Raw genomic sequence first — 22368 nt, 5'->3', positions numbered from 1 at the left:
CTGTCAGCACATTCCATACAGCACCACCCGTTGACTCTCGGCCCCCTTTTAAATCATACCCTTCTCACCTTAAACCTACTCTTTCAAGTTTGGGCTACACTGCTCTGCGAAAAAGACCTTGACTACACACCCTATCCATGCCCCTCATGATTTTATACATCCCTTCAAAGTCACCCCTCAGCCTATTCAGCCTCTCCCTGTAGCTCAAACATGGTTACATCCTTGTTAAAAAAAAATTCTGAACGCAAAGTTCAACATCTTTCCTATAGCATGGAGATCAGAATTGAACACTGATTCCAAACATGGCCCCACCAATGTCCTGTACAGCCACAACATGACGTTCCAACTCCTATATTCAATTCACTGAGCAATGAAGGCAAGCATGACACCTCCTTCTTCAATGCCCTGACTCGCAAAAACTGTGCTTTCAAGGAACCATACACCCACATGCCCAGGTTTCTGCTCAGCATTACTCACCAGGGCTTTAATACAAACTCTGCAAATCCTGCCCTGGTTTGCCTTCCCAAAATGCAAAACCTCACCTCCTCAGCCCATTGGTTCACATGATCAAGGTCCCATTATACTGTGAGATAACCTTCTTCATTGTCCACTACACAAAACAATTTTGGTATCATCTACAAACTTACTAACTCATTGTAGGAAAAAAAATCCTCTACCCATTTGCAATTGAAAGTAAAGCAGCCCTTAAAATGATCCATCTATCACGACTGTGACAGTGACAGCATTGGGGTTAACTTAAAAGTCCCCTGTCTCCCCAATGTAGAGGAGACTACGTGAGACTAATGGACATAGTAGATAATGTGTTGGATGTACTCTGTCCGTTGCTGTCAATGTGATCACCTCTACATTTGGGAGACAGCACGCCAACTTGCAGAATGTTTAAGAGAACATCTCTGGGGCACACTCAGGAAACAGCCCTGCTGGACTTTGGCCGATCACTCCTCTCCCACTCCGTCAAGGACATGCAAGTCCTGTGCCACCTCCACTGCCAAATCCTACCCACCTGATGACTGGAGGAAGAGCACCTCATGTTCTGCCTTGGGACCCTCCAACCCACAAGCAATCAATATCGATTTCACCAGTTCCTTCATCTCCCTTCACCCCACCTTATCCCAGATCCACCCCTTCAATTTGGCACTGCCCTGTTGAACTGTCCTACTTGTCCATCTTCCTTCCCACCTATTTGCTCTACTCCGACCTTTCACCAGCAACCCCCACCTTCATCCACCTATCACATTCCTAGCTAACTTCCCCCCCCCAGCCCTACCCCCTCCTATTTATGTCTCAGCCCCCTTGCCCACTCCCACTCACATTCCTGATGAAGAGCTTATGCTCAGAATTTTTACTCTCCTGCTCCTCCGATGCTGCCTGACCAACTGTGTTTTTCCAGCACCACACTTTCTGACTCCATCTTGTCCCCACCCCACTCAATTACACATGATTCACTAGCAGGTTAATAACCTGTCCATCGCAGCAATGAATAAGGACTCAACCTCTACATGTGACTTAAATAAATATTTCCATAAATAAACTATCCTCTAAAAGAAGAAATGTCCCATCATCAACATCTTATTTGAACGACCCATTAATCTTTTATACTAGATTTTACATCAATCAGAAACCACCTCTTAACATCTCTTCTGTCAAGCCTTCTAATGTCTTGTATGATTCCGTAAGGTTGCATCTCATTCTTCTAAAGTCCATTAATTACTCCCCAACTCATTGTGCCTGTCTTCATAAGAATATCCCTCCTTATCCAAGACCAAAATGTTCATCCACACTAACCCCACTTCCTTGCAAATGACCCATATCCCTCTCAACCTTTCTTATTGGTGTATTGGTCCAAATGGCTTAAATGTTGTTAATGTACCCATCTTGACCACTTGCACTGGCAGTTCATTTCATATGTGTACCACCCTCTGTGTAAAAAAAGTTGCACATTGGGCTCCCTTTTATTCCTTCCCCTCTAACCTTAAACTGATGCCCTCGGGATCTCAATTCCTCAAGCCTGGGAAAAAGACTGAGTGCATTTGCCTGATCCATGTCTGTCATCATCTTTATTCTTTGAAGAGGCGACAAGTAGATTAGACCAGGGAAACCCAGTGGATGTGGTCTATCTAGACTTCCAAAAGGCCTTTGATAAGGTGCCACACGGGAGGCTGCTGAGCAAGGTGAGGGCCCATGGTGTTCGAGGTGAGCTACTGGAATGGATTGAGGATTGGCTGTCTGACAGAAGGCAGAGAGTTGGGATAAAAGGTTCTTTTTCAGAATGGCAGCCGGTGACGAGCAGTGTCCCGCAGGGTTCAGTGTTGGGGCCACAGCTGTTCGCATTATATATTAATGATCTGGATGAGGGGACTGGGGACATTCTAGCGAAGTTTGCCGATGATACGAAGATAGGTGGACAGGCAGGTAGTACTGAGGAAGTGGGGAGGCTTCAGAAGGATCTAGACAGTTTGGGAGAGTGGTCCAGGAAATGGCTGATGGAATTCAACGTGAACAAATGCGAGGTCTTGCACTTTGGAAAAAAGAATAAAAGCACAGACTACTTTCTAAATGGTGAGAAAATTCATAAAGCCAAAGTACAAAGGGATCTGGGAGTGCTAGTCGAGGATTCTCTAAAGGTCAACATGCAGGTTGAGTCTGTTATTAAGAAAGCGAATGCGATGTTGTCACTTATCTCAAGAGGGTTGGAATATAAAAACACCATTATGCTACTAAGACTTTATAAAGCTCTGGTTAGGCCCCATTTGGAGTACTGTGTCCAGGTTTGGTCCCCACACCTCAGGAAGGACATACTGGCACTGGAACGTGTCCAGCGGAGATTCACACGGATGATCCCTGGAATGGTAGGCCTAACATACGAGGAACGGCTAAGGATCTTGGGATTGTATTCATTGGAGTTTAGAAGATTAAGGGGAGACTTAATAGAGACGTACAAGATGATACATGGCTTGGAAAGGGTGGATGCTAGGAAATTGTTTCCGTTAGACGAGGAGACTAGGACCCGTGGACACAGCCTTAGAATTAGAGGGGGTAAATTCCGAACAGAAATGCGGAGACATTTCTTCAGCCAGAGAGTGGTGGGCCTGTGGAATTCATTGCCGCAGAGTGCAGTGGAGGCCGGGACGCTAAATGTCTTCAAGGCAGAAATTGAAAAATTCTTATTGTCTCGGGGAATTAAGGGCTACGGGGAGAATGCGGGTAAGTGGAGTTGAAGTGCCCAGCAGCCATGATCGAAAGGCGGAGTGGACTCGATGGGCCGAATGGCCTTACTTCCACTCCTATGTCTTATGGTCTTATGGTCTTATACATTTCTATAAGACTCCGCTCAGATTCCTCTGCTCCAAAGAAAAAGGTCCTCTCTTGTCCAGCGTCTCTATATAATTCAAACCGTTGAATCCGGACAAAATCCTCATAAATTTCCTCTTCACTGTTTCCAGTTCAAGAATTTCAATAACTGGCATTAACTTCGAGCTAGAGTTAAATTGATGGAATTTTCTGATGATGCATGCCATGGGCCAGGCATGACCCCCTCAAAATATTTTGAGATATTAGCCTAGTCCCTGAGTTTTTTTTCTCATTTTAAAGGCAAATGTTTCATAGGGCCTCCCTCCCACCCTCCTCCTCTAACCTAACTTTAAAGTCCACATGTTATTGACTCAGTGTTCTTGTTTTTTGGAGACAAAGTGTACAGTCATGGCAGCGCAGGCGGTGGAATGTTCCTCCTGCAGGATGTTTGAGGTAGGGGTGACCACCGATACTCCTGCCGACTTCGTCTGCAGGAAATGCAGTCAGATCCTGATCCTCACCGAACGAGTTAGGGAACTGGAACTGGAGTTGGATGAACTGAGGATTATTCGAGAGGCTGAGAGGGTGATCGATAGAAGCTACAGGGACATAGTTACGCCGGAGAACAGAGGTAGCTGGGTAACAGTTAGAGGTGGGAAGGGGAAGAAGCAGGCAGTGCAGGGTTCCCCTGTGGTCGTTCCCCTAAAAAATAAGTATACAGCTTTGGAAACTGTTGGGGGGGACAGCCTTGCAGGTGTAAGCTGCAGTGAAGGGGTCTGTGGCTCTGAGACTCAGAAGGGAAAGGGGGAGAAGAGGAGAGCGCTAGTTATAGGGGACTCTCTAGTTAGAGGGACGGACAGGCGGTTCTGTGGACATGGGCGAGACTCTCGGATGGTTTGTTGCCTCCCGGGTGCTAGGGTCCGAGACGTCTCGGACCGTGTCTTCAGAATCCTTAAGGGGGAGGGTGTGCAGCCAGAAGTCGTGGTACACATTGGCACCAACGACATAGGTAGGAAGAGGGGTGGGGAGGTTATTCAAGAGTTCAAGGAGTTAGGCTGGAAGCTAAAAGCTAGGACAGACAGAGTCGTCATCTCTGGGTTGATGCTGGTGCCACGTGACAGAGAGGCAAAGAATAGGGAGAGAGTGCAGTTGAACACGTGGCTGCAAGGATGGTGTAGGAGGGAGGGCTTCAGATATTTGGACAATTGGACTACATTCTGGGGAAGGTGGGACCTGCATAAACAGGACGGGTTGCACCTGATCCAGAAGGGCACCAATATCCTGGGGGGTAGGTTTGCTAGCACTCTTCGGGGAGGTTTAAACTAATTTGGCAGGGGGATGGGGTCCGGACTTGTAGTCCAGCAAGTAAGCTAGCTGTGTGTCAGGATGCCCAAGACTGTAGGGAGGCTGTGGAGAAGGTAGCACTGACAGGGACTACTTGCGGACACAGAGATGGGCTCAAGTGCGTATACTTCAACGCAAGGAGTATCAGAAATAAGGTGGGTGAACTTAAGGCGTGGATCGGTACCTGGGACTACGATGTTGCGGCCATCACGGAAACATGGATAGATGACGGACAGGAATGGCTGTTGGAGGTTCCTGGTTACAGATGTTTCAGTAAGATTAGGGAGGGTGGTAAAAAAGGAGGGGGGGGTGGCATTGCTAATTAGAAATGGTATAACGGCTGCAGAATGGAAGTTTGAGGGGGATCTGCCTCTGGAGGTAGTATGGGCTGAAGTCAGAAATAGGAAAGGTGCAGTCACCTTGTTGGGTGTTTACTATAGGCCTCCCAATAGCAGCAGAGATGTGGAGAAACAGATTGGGAAACAGATTTTGGAAAGGTGCAGAAGCCACAGGGTCGTAGTCATGGGCGACTTCAACTTCCCAAATATTGATTGGAAGCTCTTTCGATCAAGTAGATTGGATGGGGCGGTGTTTGTGCAGTGTGTCCAGGAAGCTTTTCTAACGCAGTATGTAGAGTGTCCAACCAGAGGGGAGGCCATATTGGATTTGGTACTCGGTAATGAACCGGGACAAGTGGTGGGCTTGTTAGTGGGTGAACATTTTGGTGATGGTGACCACAATTCTGTGACTTTCACCTTGGTTATGGAGAGAGATAGGTGCGCACAACAAGGTAGATTTTACAATTGGGAGAAGGGAAATTACTATGCTGTAAGACGGGATTTGAGGAGCATACGTTGGGAGCAGAGGCTGTCAGGGAAGGATGTGGTGGAAATGTGGAACTTTTTTAAGGAGCAGATACGACGTGTCCTTGATATGTATGTACCGATCAGGCAGGAAAGAAATGGTCGTGTGAGGGAGCCTTGGTTGACGAGGGAGGTTGAATGTCTAGTAAAGAGGAAGAAGGAGGCTTACATAAGGTTGAGGAAACAGGGTTCAGACAGAGCAGTGGAGGGATACAGGATAGCCAGAAGGGACCTGAAGAAAGGGATTAGGAGAGCTAAGAGAGGGCATGAAAAGTCCTTGGTGGATAGGATCAAGGATAACCCCAAGGCATTCTATGCGTATGTGAGAAACCTGAGAATGACGAGAACGAGGGTAGGTCCGATCAAGGACAGTAGTGGGAGATTGTGTATTGAGTCGGAAGAGATAGGAGAGGTCTTGAACAAGTACTTCTCTTCAGTATTTACGAACGAGAGGGACCGTATTGTTGAAGAGGAGAGTGTGAAACGGACTGATAAGCGAGAAGAGATACCTGTTAGGAAGGAAGATGTGTTGGACATTTTGAACAACTTGAGAATAGACAAGTCCCCCGGGCCTGACGGGATATATCCTAGGATTATGTGGGAAGCAAGAGAGGAAATTGCAGTACCGTTGGCAATGATCTTCTCGTCTTCCTTGTCAACGGGGGTGGTACCAGGGGACTGGAGAGTAGCGAATGTTGTGCCCCTGTTCAAAAAAGGGAATAGGGATAACCCCGGGAATTACAGGCCAGTTAGTCTTACTTCTGTGGTAGGCAAAGTAATGGAAAGGGTACTGAGGGATAGGAATTACGAGTATCTGGAAAGACACTGCTTGATTAGGGACAGCCAGCACGGATTTGTGAAGGGTAGGTCTTGCCTTACAAGTCTTATTGAATTCTTCGAGGAGGTGACCAAGCATGTGGATGAGGGTAGAGCAGTGGATGTAGTGTACATGGATTTTAGTAAGGCATTTGATAAGGTTCCCCATGGTAGGCTTATGCGGAAAGTCAGGAGGCATGGGATAGAGGGAAATTTGGCCAATTGGATAGAAAACTGGCTAACCGGTCGAAGGCAGAGAGTGGTGGTAGATGGTAAATATTCAGCCTGGAGCCCAGTTACAAGTGGAGTTCCGCAGGGATCAGTTCTGGGTCCTCTGCTGTTTGTAATTTTTATTAATGACTTCGATGAGGGAGTCGAAGGGTGGGTCAGTAAATTCGCAGATGATACGAAGATAGGTGGAGTTGTGGACAGTGAGGAGGGCTGTTGTCGGCTGCAGAGGGACTTAGATATGATGCAGAGTTGGGCTGAGGAGTGGCAGATGGAGTTCACCCCTGCCAAGTGTGAGGTTGTCCATTTTGGAAGAACAAATAAGAATGCGGAATACAGGGTTAATGGTAGGGTTCTTAGTCAGGTGGAGGAACAGAGGGATCTTGGGGTCTATGTACATAGATCTTTGAAGGTTGCCACTCAGGTGGATAGAGTTTGTAAGAAGGCCTATGGAGTATTATCGTTCATTAGCAGAGGGATTGAATTCAAGAGTCGTGAAGTGATGTTGCAGCTGTACAGGACTTTGGTTAGGCCACAGTTGGAGTACTGTGTGCAGTTCTGGTCGCCTCACTTTAGGAAAGATGTGGAAGCTTTGGAGAGGGTGCAGAGAAGATTTACCAGGATGTTGCCTGGAATGGAGAGTAGGTCGTACGAGGATAGGTTGAGAGTTCTCGGCCTTTTCTCGTTGGAACGGCGAAGGATGAGGGGTGACTTGATAGAGGTTTATAAGATGATCAGAGGAATAGATAGAGTAGACAGTCAGAAACTTTTTCCCCGGGTACAACAGAGTGTTACAAGGGGACATAAATTTAAGGTGAAGGGTGGAAGGTATAGTGGAGATGTCAGGGGTGGGTTCTTTACCCAGAGAGTGGTGGGGGCATGGAATGCGCTGCCCGTGGGAGTGGTAGAGTCAGAATCATTGGCGACCTTTAAGCGGCATTTGGATAGGTACATGGATGGGTGCTTAATCTAGGTTAGAAGTTCGGCACAACATCGTGGGCCGAAGGGCCTGTTCTGTGCTGTATTGTTCTATGTTCTATGAGTGTTCTATGTGTGATGCATCTGGTCAACCACTTGGCTTGACGTAAAACCATTCATTTAAGCAAATTGAAACATAAACAAAATAGTGAAATTTCGAATACTTTAACCACTGAAAAACTTAACCAATCCAGAACAGTAACTTTTGCTAATTAACTGTTCCAATACAGTAATTACCCATAAACACACCCTTTGGCAAAATAGTACATTCCAGCAGACTCTTAAAGATAAGGTGGGACAACTTCCAGACAGAAATTTCAGGAGAAAGTCAAGGGAATTCTTTACTGAAGCTTGCAACTCTTCAGACTCTCACATCTCATTAGCTAAAACACATGAGAAGATACCTGAACTGTGAGAATCCCCTTCCATTTTTAACTAGACACTTTGGTAACTCCGCTTCATGACCACTAATGAAAAAGAAATGGCACAATAATCTTGTAAAAGTGACAGCATCATCACACTTCCCCTTCCCCTCCCCCCCCCCCCCCTTAAAAAATGTGCCATCAATATACAAAGATGGCTCCGTTTAAATTTCTTAGTGTTACTCTGTTATCACATGACAACACACGTATATTACATTTACTCGAAGCATGCAAACATTTACTACTACATTCTGTTTCAGCCACTCTGGAGGCAGGAAACATGTTTCCGCTGATGGGTGAGTGCCGAGCCAGAGGACACAGCTTAAAAATACGGGGTAGACCATTTAGGACAGAGATGAGGAGAAACGTCTTCACCCAGAGAGTGGTGGCTGTGTGGAATGCTCTGCCCCAGAGGGCAGTGGAGGCCCAGTCTCTGGATTCGTTTAAGAAAGAGTTGGATAGAGCTCTCAAGGATATTGGAATCAAGGGTTATGGAGATAAGGCAGGAACAGGATACTGATTAAGAATGATCAGCCATGATCATATTGAATGGTGGTGCAGGCTCGTAGGGCAGAATGGCCTACTCCTGCACCTATTGTCTATTGTTTACTCCTGCCACCAAACACCTCAGTCTGTTTTTTATCCATGTCTCAACCATGAGACAGCAGTTGTGCTTTCTCGTTCTGCCACTTCCATAATTTTCAAGTTGAATGCCTGCAATAATAAGCTCTATCTAAACAGTCTGGAATTTTTGTCCTTAATTTTCTCCAAAAATTTTGATGGGTTATATTCAGTATATATAATTGTCTCAAACACATTACTGGCTATATCTGTGAGGGAGTCTGTGACAAACAATAAACAGTTGCAGTCCGTGTGATGGGTTGAAGTATGTCTACTTTAAGGCAGGAAATATCAGGAATAAGGGTGGTTAACTTCGAACATGGATTAGTTCTTGGAGCTATGATGTTGTGGCCGTTGCAGAGACTTGCATATTACAGAGGTAGGAGTGGTTGTTGGACGTTCTAGTGTTCAGGTGTTTGAAAAGGAATCAGGAGGGAGATAAAAGAGGCGGGGGAATGCCATTGCTTACCATGGATAATAGAGCAGCTGCAGAAAGGGAGGTTGTCAGGGAGGGTTTGTCTACTGAGTCATTGTGGGTGGAAGTCCGAAACAAAAAGGAACAGTCACTTTGTTGGGAGTTTTCTAAAGATCTTCCAAATAGCAACAGAGGCAAGGAGGGACAGATTGGGAGGCAGGTTTTGGAAAGGTGCAGAAGTAACAGGGTTGCTGTCGTGGGTGACTTCAACGTCCTAATAATGATTGGCACCTCTTGAGTGGAAATAGGTTGGATGGAGCAGACTTTGTTAGGTGGTCCAGGAAGAATCCCTGACTGAATATGTAGGTAGGTCGACTCAAGTGGAGGCCATATTGGATTTGGCGCATGTCAACGAACCAGGTCAGATGTGAGATCTCTTCGTGGGAGAGCATTTCAGTGATAAGGACTTCTACTATAGTCATGCAGTGAAATAAGATCAGATTGTATGGCTAATTCTTTAATTGGGGGAGAGAAATCACAATGCTATGAGACAGAAACTGTGAAGCAAAGGTTGGGGACAGAAATTCTCAGGGATATGCATTGCAGCACTTGCTGCAATTGCTAGATAGGTTTGTCCCACTGAGGCAAGGAAGGGATGGTAGTGTGAAAGAACCTTGGATGACAAAGAAATGGAAAATTAGTCATGAGGAAGAAGGAAACTTTAAGTTGAGGAAGGAAACTTTAAGTTGAGAAAGCAAGGATCAGACAGGGCTACAGAGGTTTACAAGGTAGCCAGAAAGAACCTGAAGATTGGACTTGGGAGAGCTAGAAGGAAGCAGGAAAACACCTTGATGGGCAGGATTAAGGAAACCTTAAGGCATTTTACACTTATGTGAGGAGCAAGAAAATGGCCAACGTGAGGGTAAGACTGGTCAAGGATAGTGGAGGGAACGTATGCCTGGAGTCCGAGGAGGTAAGGCTGGTCCTTATTGATTCCTTTGTTTCAGGATACACTAATGAGAGGGACCTTGTCATTTGTGACGAGAGCATGAAACAGACTGATATACTCAAGCAGGTTGATGTTAAGAAGGATGATGTGCTGAAAATTTTGTAAAACGTGAGCATAGTTAACACCCCTGGACCAGATGGGGTATACCCAATGTTAGTACAGGAAGTGAGGGAAGAGATTGCTGTGCCTTTGGTGATGATCTTTGCATTCTTACAGTCCACCGGAATAATACCAGATGATTTGGATGATTATTTGGAAAAACATAGCTTGGTTAAAGATAGTCAGCATGGCTTTGTGAGAGTTCAAATTATGCCTCACAATCCTTATTGAATTCTTTGAAGCTAGGACAAAACACATTGATGAAGTGGATGTCGTGTACATGGATTTTAGCAATGCATTTGATAAAGTTCCCTATGGTAGGCTCATTCAGAACGCAAAGAGGCGTGGGATACATGGTAATTTGTCTGTCTGAATACAGTATTGGCTGGCCCATAGACAATAGAGGGTGTTGGTTAATGCAAAGTGTTCAGCCTGGAGCTCATTGACCAGTGGTGTTCCGCAAGGTTCTATTCTGAGACCTCTGCTCTTTGTGATTTTTATAAATGACTTATTTGAGGAAGTGGGAGGGTGCGTTAATAAGTTTGCCAATGACACAAAAGTCGAAGGAGTGGTGGATAGTGTTGAGGGCTGTTGTAGGTTGAAATGCGACATTGACCAGATGTAGAGCTGGGCTGTGAAGGGGAAGGTCGAGTACAAACTGGAAAAGTGTGAAGTGATTCAATTTGGAAGGGGGAATTAGAATGCAGAATACAGAGTTAAGGCAGGATTCTTGGCAGTGTGGAGGAACAAAGGAATCTTCCATAGAGCACTCAAAGTTGCCACCCAAGTTGATAGGGTTGTTAAGAAAGCTAAGGTGTGGTGGCTTTCATTTGCAGAGGGATCGGGTTTAAAAGCTGCGAGGCAATGCTGCAGCTTTATAAAAACCCGGTTACACCACATTTTGAATATTTTGTTCAGATCTGGTCACCTCATTTTAGGAAGGTTGTGAAAGCTTTAGAGAGGGTGCAGTGGAAATTGACCCAGGATGCTGCCTAGACTGAGGGGCATGTTGTATATGAAGAAAGGTTAAATGACCTAGGGCTTTCCTCATTGGAGCTGCGAAGGATGAATAGTGACTTTATCGAGCTGTATATGATAAGAGGCATAGATAGAGTGGATAGTCAGAGACTTTTTTCCAGGGCAGAAAAGGCTATCACGAGAAGGCATAATGTTAAGGTGGTTGGAGGAAAGCTTAGATATTAGAGGTCAGTTCATCACACAGAGAGTGGTGGGTACATGCAATGCACTGCTAGTGGTGGTATTAGAGTCTGATACATTGACAATATTTAAACAACTCTTAGATAGGCAGATGAAGGGTACAATGAAGAGTATGTAGGTTATTTTGATCTTAGAGTAGTATAAAAGGTTGGCAGAACATCAAAGGCTGAAGGGCCTGTATTGTTCTGTATAAATGTGGAATTGTTGTAATGCTGCTACCAAGCTCAAGTACTCCTTCTCAGGTATGCAATATTGCTGTTGATGATTATCCAATTTCCTGGAGAATTATCTGATAGATCTTTCACAGAACCATAGAATTCATAGAATCCCTACAGTGTGGAAGCCGGCCTTTTTACCCAACACGTCCACACTGACCCTGTGAAGAGTATCCCACCAAACCCATTCCCCATTACACTACATTTACCCCTGACTAATGCATCTAACCGACATATCCCTGACCATTACGGCCAATGTTCCATTTCTCTTTCTATCTTCTTGCAAGAGTTCAGCACTGACACCCACATCACTCACATAGATAGCCATCCTGAATGGCTTTGCATAATTAGCTGTGGCTAATGCTGGACCGGTGTTAACATAACTTTCAGGCTGTCAAGTACCTTCTGATATTTCTTCATCCAGTAAAATTTTCTGCACTTCTTCCATGAGTCAGTGAGTCGAGCAAATACACTGCTAAAATTTGGCAGGAATTTCTGATAAAACCCACTCAATCCCAAGAATCATAATGCTGCTCGCTTCATCGAGGGTATGGGAAACTCCCCTCTAACCTGTGTTTCTACCATCTGGCCACGTCCAATAACATTGCCCAGGAATATGACTTTGGCAAATTCACACTTAACCAGGTTTATCATCAAGTCTGCCTCCCAAAATTGATAGAATAATTCCAGTAAGTGCTGCAAATGTTCTGCCCATATACAACTAAAAATCACCAAGGCCTTGATGAATCGCACACAATTGAGTAATACAGAAATGATTTTATTGGTTAGCCTTTGAAATGTGGCTGGTGCATTTTTCATAGCATATGGCATAATTTTTAATTGGTATAATTCATTTGGTGTTGCAAAAGCCAAAATTATGTTTGTGTTTTTTGGTTAAAGGTATCTGCCAGTATCCTCTGAGTAAGTAGAAGGTGATTGTCCCACATTCACAACACAGTCTTCTAAATGTGGAATCTGATACAAGTGAAACTTTGTAACTGCATTGACTTTGTGATTGTCTGCACATGACTGTTGCCTAGCATATGATTTTGGCGCCATTACTTTGGTGAACTCCAGTCGCTGCAACTTACTTTGGTTCTGTTGTCTTGGATCATGCGTTCAATCTCTTTTGAACATGTGACATCTAAAGAGGTTAAGTCCATAAGGATGTTACATAATTGGAACAGCATTTCCTATATCTAAATAATGCATGGTTTGATTAGTACTTCCCAGCTTCTTACCATGCAATAGTCATAAGTCTTTCTGGTCATTTTACTTACCCTCTGGAATATGACTCAATAATTTATCAATTAAGTTTTGAGAGTTTCCTCATTGTCTAAATTAATTTGAGGGATGCCTATTCAGAATCCTCAGAGCTTGGTTCTTCGCTCTGTGTTGTAATGAATAACCCGTTCTCCTTCTGATTTCCTTCCCTATCAAAATACTGTTTGAGCATATTTACATGACACACTCTGTGAGACTTATTTCTATCAGGAGTCCTTATTAAGTATTTCACCTCATTCAGTCTGTTTTCGATTTGATCAGGTCCACTAAACCTTCCTTTTAAAGTTTCTCCTATCACTGGAAGTAATGCTAACACTGCATCTCCGTGAGCAAAAATTGAGTTTTTGATTACTTGTCTGCTTCCTGTTTCATCATATGCTTTGATATTTTTAAAAACCATGTAGCCAACTCCACTGCTCTATTTAACAGCTCACTAAAGTTTGACACATCATCCAAGATTGTGGTCTCTTAATTCTAATGCACTAATTTCTCCTTAATTAATTTCGGTCATCCTTTGACCACTGCCCAATAGCAAATTCGAATGGACAGAAATCATTCAATTCACTTGCTGCTTCCATACTGGCAAAAACTACAAATTGCATTCCTTTATCCCTATCATCTGGATAGTCTTGACTATAAGCCCATAACGTGGTCTTTAAAGTCTGATGCCATCTTTCTAACACTCCTTGCAATTCCGGATGTTATGCAGTGGATTTGATTTGTTTTATTCCAAAGCTATATATAATTTCCCTGAACAATTTTGCTGTAAAATTTGACCCTTGGTCTGATTGTATCTCGGTGGGTAGTCTGTATGGAGTGAAAATTTTGAGTAAATCTTCTACAATACTTTTAGCTGTGCTATTGCATAATGGAATGGCCTCTGGAATCTAGTGAACCATCGATTATTATTAACAAAGACTACTTCCCACTTTTTCTTTTAGGTAGGTGTCCTACGCAATTAGTTAAGGTCCTTGCAAAAGGTTCCTCAAATGCCAGAATGGTTTTTTAAATGTTCTGGTTTTATTACTGCCTGTGATTTTCCAATTGCCTGCATGTCTGGCAAAATTCAACTACTTCCTTATGCAGTCCAGATCAGTAAAAATGTTTTTAACATTTTGGCTTAACCTCCGACTGACAATCAATGTGTTAGCCACAAAACCCCTTTGCTGTATCATAATGGCAATACAACTTGATAAGCGTTTAGCCATTTCTCACCTGACTGAATATGTGAAAGTCTCCATTTCCTCATCAAGGCATCATTTTCTAAAACAATACCATTCTGGAATACACTCAGAATATTCTTCTATATATCCTTTTTGATAAAACTTTCTCAGTTTTTCATCCTTCTGGTGTCTGCAGTTAATTTTTCTGAGCTAAAAATATCCACTTGGTCCTCCACCTGTTCTGGTTTTGTCTCAACCTTTCGATCAAATATGATCTCTGGTAATTTTACTTCAACTTCCTTATTCTTTGATTCCTCCTGCTGTTTCATCTGGTGGTTTTGTGACCTTGTTATCACACCGAGAGGAAAATTCCCAGAAAATAATTCCTGTGATTTTTTTTCAGTAGCCTGAATTTTCACTGCTTTTTCAAATGCAGTAGCCAGCACTCCTACTTGTGATCCACGCCATAACGTTTCCAAGGACAATTGTATCCCTGGAACCATGAGATCCTCCAATACTCCGACCACCACTTCTCCACTTTTCACTGGACACTCCAAACTTACTCTACACAATGGAACACTTCTCATCTCACAATGAATTCCATGTACTAGCACTTTTTTTTCCTGGCATTTGTCCTTCTAACTTGTATATCTCCTTTACTTCCAACATCAACGATTGACATGGTCCCTTATCTCGTTAGTAATGTAACTTATTTAACTGTTGCTCTTTGTCTATGCAAGTAATTGTTGCCTTCACAAGTAAATGGTTTAAGATGATCTGGCACTTTCTTCTCAATCAATCTCTGATCAGGTTGTGCATTCTGGTGCAGCTTTTTAGTCTCCACTGTGCTTTCCTTTACACTTTAACAAAATTCACTGGCTTATCCTGTTTTCCTACATCCGCCTTCCCAGTGCTTTTCCTAACCTATCAACACTGTGACTTCATGTGGCCTATTAATTGTAATGAATACACCTGATCTACTTAACTTCTCATTCCCCTTCATAGGTTTTTTTTAATCATATTATAAGCTACCTTTATTAATTTCCAAGAGGTCTACCTCCCTTACCACCTGAGGATTTCTCTTTTCCCCAAGTTCTATTCCTCATGGATTAAAATTGATGTTGGAAGCCAGACTTTGATTTATGAATCAGCTCAGAACCTTCAGCCATTTCAGCTGCTAATCTTGCCGTTTTGATGCTCTGCTCTTCCATTTGAGTTCTTACCAGCTCACGAAGTGAATTTTTGAACTCCTTGAGAATTATTTTCTCTCTCAGAGCGTCATATGTTTCATCTATTTTCAATGCACCTATCCACCTTGTTTGGTCATTTTAAACTCAGCGTACGTTTGGCCAGGGCCCCTCCTTAGACTCCTGCAACCTTGTCTGTTAGCTTCTGCCACAAACTCATATGCATTTAAGATGGTTTTATTTGCCTCCTCAGACACTTCAGATACCTCCTCTGATAATGGTGCAAATACCTCACGAGCTCGACCTACCAACTGTGTTTCGCTCAGCAGAACCCACATGGTCACTAGCCACTTCATTGTTTTAGTCACTTTCTCAAATGAAACGTAAAAAGCTTCTGCATCCTTCTCATCAAATTTACGCAATGCCTGGATATATTTAAATACATCCTAGACAGATCTTTGGCTACAATAGGTTTGTTGATCATCACTATCCTCCTCACTCAGCCTGCCTTCATCTCCATCCTTTTAAGCCAACGTTCATGTCGCATTGCCAACCTCTGCAGATCAAACTCTGTCTCTTTCTCCCTTTCCTCTGCTTTTAACTCTAATTCAAGTTGTTTCAGTTCCTTTTCATGTTCAAGCTGTTTCATCTACAGTTGAACTCTAGGCATTTCCAAAGACTCTGATGCTGTTTCCAGCGAATTTAAATGATGAGCTATTGCTGTAATTACCTCCTTTTCTCATAGCCGAAGGTAACCCCATCTTCTAGTTGGTCTGCCTATTCCAGCACCTTTGTCTGGCTCACCTTTTATGAAACCCCCAAATCCACTTCTTCAATCACCAGAAAACTCTTAGTGACCGAAAGAGCCATTGCCATACAAAACACTGTTTAAACCAACAGAACACAACACCCAGAACAAAAGACAAAAAAACACATAGAATGTTACAGGCTTAGATGAGGTGGGAATTGTAAAGTGCATTCAGGGAGGTTTCCTCAAGCAATATGCAGAGGGTTCTAATCTGGAAGGGGCAAAACTCACCTACTCTTTGGAAATAGAGCAGGACAGGTGACAGTGGGGGAGCACTTTCTGACCAGTGACCATAGTTCTATTAATTTTAAAATAGTTGTGGAGAGGGACAAAACTGGTCCACAGGTTCAAGTTTGAAATTGAAGCAAGGCGAATTTTGATTTGAATTAGTCAGGAGCTTGGGGTTGACTGGGGTAGTTTATTTGCAGGAAAAGGGTTCTCTGGCATGTGGGAGGCCTTTAGAAGTGTGATCACGACAGTTCAAGGACTATATGTGCCTTTGAGGGTGAAGGGCAAGGTTGCCAGGAATAAGGAACCTTGGATGACAAGAGATGTTGAGCCTTCAAGCAGAAAAAAGGCGTCAGGGCTCAGGTACAGGCAGCTAGGATCAAGGGAATCCCTGCAGCTATACAGGGAATACAGGTGTTTACTAAAGGAAATAAGGGGGGTAAAAAGGGGGCACAAGAACACCTTGTCTGAGAATGTTAGGATGAATCCAAAGACGTAATTTTCATGTATTAAAGAAAAAAGAATTACTATTGAGAGAATAGGGCCTCCTCAAGTGCCAAAGTGGACATACATATATGTCTCGAAGCACAGGAGATGGGCGAGGTTCTCGATGATTATTTCTCCTCTGTGTTTACCATGGAGAAAGTCATGAAGGTTTGGGAACTTCGGGAAGTTAGTGGTCATATCTTAGGGATAGCCCCATGTCACAGTAGACGTACTGGAATATATGAAGGTAATAGATCTCCAGGTCCTGACCAGACATATCCAGAAACATTGTAAGAAGCTAAAGAAGAAATTGCAGGCTCTCTGGGTAATAATTTTGCATCATGGTTAAGCACAGGTGAAGTCCTGGAAGAGTGGAGTAGAGCAAATATTGTGCCATTATCCAAGAAAGGCTGGAAAGAAAATCCAGTGAACAATGACCAGTAAGCTTAATACCTGGCTACGTTCCTGACAATATTCTGAGGGATATGATATGCATGCATTAGGAAAGACTGGGTTTGATTAGGAGTAGTCAACGTGGCTTTGTAAGTGGGAGATCATGTCTCACAAATTTGTTCGAGTTCTTTGATGAAGTGACAAAGAAGGTTGACGAGGGCAGTGTGATAGATAGTGTCCAAATGGATTTCAGTAAGGCCTTTGATAAGGTTCCACATGGTAGGCTGCTCTGGAAGGAGAGATTGCATGGAATCCAGGATGAGTTGGCAATTTGGATGCACAAGTGGATTGTTGATTAGAAGTAGACGATAATAATGTAAAGAGTTTAATGACGAATGGTAGGGCCTTAAGGAGTGTCGTGGAACAGAAGGATCTTGGAGTTCAGGTTCACAATTCTCGGAAAGTGGAGTCACAGGGCACTGGTGAAGGCATTTGGCACACTGGCCTTCATCAGTCAGTGCACTGAGTTGGGAGGTTATGTTGCAGTTGTACAGGACATTGGCGAGTTTGCACTTGGAGTACTGATTTATTATTTTCAGTTCTGATCAACTTGCTTTAGGAAAGAAGTTATTAAACTGGAAAAAGTGCAGAAGAAATTTACAAGGATGTTACCAGGACTGACGATTCTGAGGTATGCAGAGCGTTTGGACAAGCTAGGACATTTTTCTTTCGGGCATAGGAGACTGGGGTGGGAGGGGTGGTGGGGAAGCAACTTACAGAGGTGCATGAGATCCTGAGAGGCATAGATTGGGTCAATGCACTCAATCTTTTTCCCAGGGTTGGAGAATGAAGGACTGGAGGCCATCAGTTTAAGGTTAGAGGGAAAATAATAAAAGGGAACCTGAAAGGTAACTTTTTTACACAGAGGGTGGTACACATCTGGAATGAGCTGAAGTGTTTGACAGCATTTAAAAGGAATTTGGACAAATACATGGATAGGGAAGGTTTGGAAGGATTTGGGCCAAGGGCAAGGAAATGGGTTGATCTTTGATCGATATTTTGGGCTAACGGGCCTGTCACTGAGCTGCAGGACTCTGACTCGATGACAAAGCTGGAATTAGCTCGGTTGGATTTCTTTTGCATTATATGTACATGAGATGCCCTGTGACAATTTTGCAAATTGTTGTGTAGATGCTGTGTTGTAAATGCACTGAAACAGCTTGCCTAGAGGCATAGCAAATTCTGGAGTTTTGATCTTCAATATTGCCAAATGTTGTCAAGGTAAATTATGTTTGCAGCATCCAGTAACTCCAAGTGCTGTCAAGTGGCATGTCTGAAGTTGGGGATCTTGAAGGAGGCTGAAATGACTCATCACTCGATATGTCTGTCTGAAGTTTGTTTTGAATGCTTCTGCCTTTTCTTTTGCAGTGATGTTCTGGACTCTTCCATCATAGAATATAGGGATATTCAAAGAAACAATTCTTCCAGTGAGTTGTTCTATAATCCACTACCATTCATAACTGAATGCGTCAGGACTGCAGAGCTTAACGTGATCTGTTAATTGTAAGATTGCTTAGCTTTGTATCACTGGCGCATTAATTATTTGCCATGCAAATAGCCCTGTTTGTAGCTTTACCAGCTTTACTCAATGTTGTTAGGTATGACTGGTAATGCTGTTGGCATGTGCTTCTGCACACTTTATTGAAATTCACTTGATCCCTTCCATTGTTGGTAATGGTAGAATCTGGGCTTTCTTGGGTCATGAGGTTGCACATTATATTGGAGTACAAATCTGCTGCTGTATTTGGCCCAAAGCACCTCATGAATGCTACATCCATCCAAAATCTGTCTCACGTAGCACAGTGGTATTGACACACAACAAGATGATGGATATTTTCGTTGTGAAGGTGAGAATTCACCACAAGGACTGTGTGGTGGACAGTCATACTGATATAGTCATACAAGAGCAACTGCATCCAGCATTTTGGTGAGAATGAGGCAATGTTTGTTTATCCCTATTGTTGGTTCCCTCACCATCTGCCGCAGACCCAGTCTAACAATTATATCCATAGGATTCGAGCAGCTCAATCAGTAGTGTTTTTGATGGTAACATTGCAAACACCTATCCGGATTGCATTCTACCTCCTGATCACATAGATAAGGACACAATCCTAAAACAGAAGGTCCTGCAACGTGCAGTGTTCCTGTTCATTAACCTAGCAGTTCAAGCTCCAATATTAACAATGATGAGGTGAAATCACTTTTTGCACATCATAAAGATTGCAAGAAATGGCATTTCATACATTGATACCTGAAATTAGTGTGTTATCTCATTGAATATTTTGGACAACTGGACTTTTTTTTTTCCCTTTTGAGTTTAGAGGCTTGCAAAACAGCACCAATTAACACACCTGATTCCCGAGAGCCTGTCTACTATTCCAGTCACACAAATCAGAACTGTGATAGTATCGTTCCCATTTCCCTGGATGGATCAGATCCAACAACACCCAAGAAGCTTGACACTATCCAGGACAAAGCAACCCACTTGATTCATAAGCATACTTGATGCTCAGTAATAGCAGTGTGAACTATCTACAAGGTGCACTGCAAAATACTCTTCAAAGATCCTTTCACCCAGAGTGCAGCAAGATGAGGGAAAGGATCAAGGTTTTTTGAGGGTTGTCAAATTGGATGCCTTATAAAGGAGAGTGTACGATTCATTGTTTGGGGATGTTGATTGGATGGTTGATGAGTTCAAGTGAAAACTAATGGCGCTGCTTGAAACGCAATGGAAATGGTAGTGACTCTTCAACCATTCTGAAGTAGGCACTCATGGCTAACAAAATTTTAACGTAGGTAAAAACAATGACTGCAGATGCTGGAAACCAGATTCTGGATTAGTGGTGCTGGAAGAGCACAGCAGTTCAGGCAGCATTCAAGGAGCTTAGAAATTGATGTTTCGGGCAAAAGCCCTTCATCAGGAATAAAGGCAGTGAGCCTGAAGCATGGAGAGATAAGCTAGAGGAGGGTGGGGAGAAAGTAGCATAGAGTACAATGGGTGAGTGGGGGAGGGGATGAAGGTGATAGGTCAGGGAGGAGAGGCTGGAGTGGATAGGTGGAAAAGGAGATAGGCAGGTAGGACAAGTCATGGAGGCAGTCTAAGCTGGAAGTTTGGAACTAGGGTGAGGTGGGGGAAGGGGAAATGAGGAAACTGTTGAAGTCCACATTGATGCCCTGGGGTTGAAGTGTTCCGAGGCGGAAAACGAGGCGTTCTTTCTCCAGGCGTCTGGTGGTGAGGGAGCGGCGGTGAAGGAGGCCAAAGACCTCCATGTCCTCGGCAGAGTGGGAGGGGGAGTTGAAATGTTGGGCCACGGGGCGGTGTGGTTGATTGGTGCGGGTATCCCGGAGATGTTCCCTAAAGCGCTCTGCTAGGAGGCGCCCTGTCTCCCCAATGTAGAGGAGACCGCATCGGGAGCAACGGATACAATAAATGATATTAGTGGATGTGCAAGTAAAACTTTGATGGATGTGGAAGGCTCCTTTAGGGCCTTGGATAGAGGTGAGGGAGGAGGTGTGGGCACAGGTTTTACAGTTCCTGCAGTGGCAGCAGAAAGTGCCAGGATGGGAGGATGGGTTGTAGGGGGGTGTGGACCTGACCAGGTAGTCACGGAGGGAACGGTCTTTGCGGAAGGCGAAAAGGGGTGGGGAAGGAAATATATTCATGGTGGTGGGGTCTGTTTGGAGGTGGCGGAAATGTCGGCAGATGATTTGGTTTCCCCTTAATAGAATTTGCACCATTGTATCTTTTCTATTATAGATGTAGATGGAACCAGCATTCTCGAGAATACTTAAATTATGCAAGTACTTTTAGTTTATTAGACTGGGAGGGAATAACATCTGATGCACTTTGGTCGATAGGTTCTGCACAAATAGGGAGAATGAAAATCGAGAATTCGAGGAAAACATAATTACCACTTACATGAGTAGAAGGGGTTGAATCAGAAAGAAACTTCGTCTTTTCTAGTTCATTGCAAGATTAGGTAATGATACACAGACGCACAGAGAATAGGAGGATTAATAGAGCATTCAGACCTCAAGACTGCTTCACTATTCATTTGATCGTGGCTAATCATCCAATGTTCATTAACCATGTTCCATTTTTCCTTCCTGTGTTTTATTGATATATTTAGTTCTATTCAACGTCTTCCAGAAATTACAGAATGCCTTGGCCTCGACTGCTTGATGTGGTTACAACATTCACAGGCTCATTAATCTCTGGTGGCAGACAATTCTCCTCTTCGCTGTCTTTTGGTAATTTTCTGTATGGCACTGAAAAACGTCAAGAGAGCAATATACATTGCGGTGTGGTCGTATTTGGTATTCTACCTGTCTCAGGGTGCAGAAGTCAATAAAATGCTTTGTGTTCCTTGAGCCCACCAGTTTGGTGATTCCATATCTAGGCATACAGCTCATTATCACCATTAGTATGTAATTGTATTGTTGCAATGCATCCTGGAACCAGCATCATTCGGAACTCTCAAGTCTAGGCAACACTCTTTTTTTTCATTCATTTTTTTTTGCAAGCTTTGATTGTTGAACGTGATTTAAATAAGCATACCTTCGGAGGGGGGGAGGGGGGCATTGCAATGTGTCCATCATGGTGGTGTTACTTTTGAATGGGACCAATCAGTGCAGTTGAGGAGTACCAATTGATGCCTCAGCAGTGTCTTCCTAAGAGGGATTACAACAACTTTGACTCTAATGCAATTTTCCAGTGAAATGTGTTCCGGACCAGGCCAGAGCCTCCCGGAGCCAGAGCTTAAGAAAGCAAGCTAGACTCTAACCTTTTCTTATTTTACAGGCAGATGAGAAGTGGGTGTTGTAGCTGTGATGCAACTGTTCAAAGCACTTGGCTTTAAGCAAAGCAGAACTTATTCAAACATTAAAGTTGAAAGCCAAACAAAATAACTTGTAATTTAGAATAACAATTGGAAAATCTAACCAACCCCGTACAGTAGCTATTACTAATTAACTGTTCCAATACAGTAACATTGCACAAGCATTGGCAAAAGGGCAAATTCAAATGCAGATTCTTCCAGAGTCAGATTTCAGAAGAAAATCAGAGCCAGTCTTTACTGAAGTTTGCACCTCCGCTAGAGTCTCATTTCTTGTGACTGTTACAGCTAAAACCAAACTAGAAAAAAATAACTGAACTGGGAGAACTGGCTACTCCCTGTCATTATGCATCATGCTTGTTTTGGTTATCCAGTTTCCATATG

At 43.5% G+C, this 22368-nt stretch overlaps 1 protein-coding gene across 1 annotated transcript in view; it reads left to right on the top strand.

Moving 5' to 3' along the window:
- The window catches only part of LOC140460493 (uncharacterized), a 43556-nt gene extending 22036 nt beyond the window's left edge, over window positions 1–21520 (top strand). The window contains exons 3-4 of the transcript XR_011954119.1: window positions 18518–18576; window positions 21280–21520. The gene's annotated coding sequence lies outside the window, so the exon portion shown is untranslated. The remainder of the gene's footprint in view (window positions 1–18517; window positions 18577–21279) is intronic.
- The last annotated feature ends 848 nt before the right edge of the window (window positions 21521–22368 follow it).

Source organism: Chiloscyllium punctatum, chromosome 36 (assembly GCF_047496795.1).
Source record: "Chiloscyllium punctatum isolate Juve2018m chromosome 36, sChiPun1.3, whole genome shotgun sequence".
Taxonomy (NCBI): Eukaryota; Metazoa; Chordata; class Chondrichthyes; order Orectolobiformes; family Hemiscylliidae; genus Chiloscyllium; species Chiloscyllium punctatum.
The sequence above is the reverse complement of the archived record's forward strand: the minus strand, read 5'-3'. Positions and strand labels throughout refer to the sequence as shown.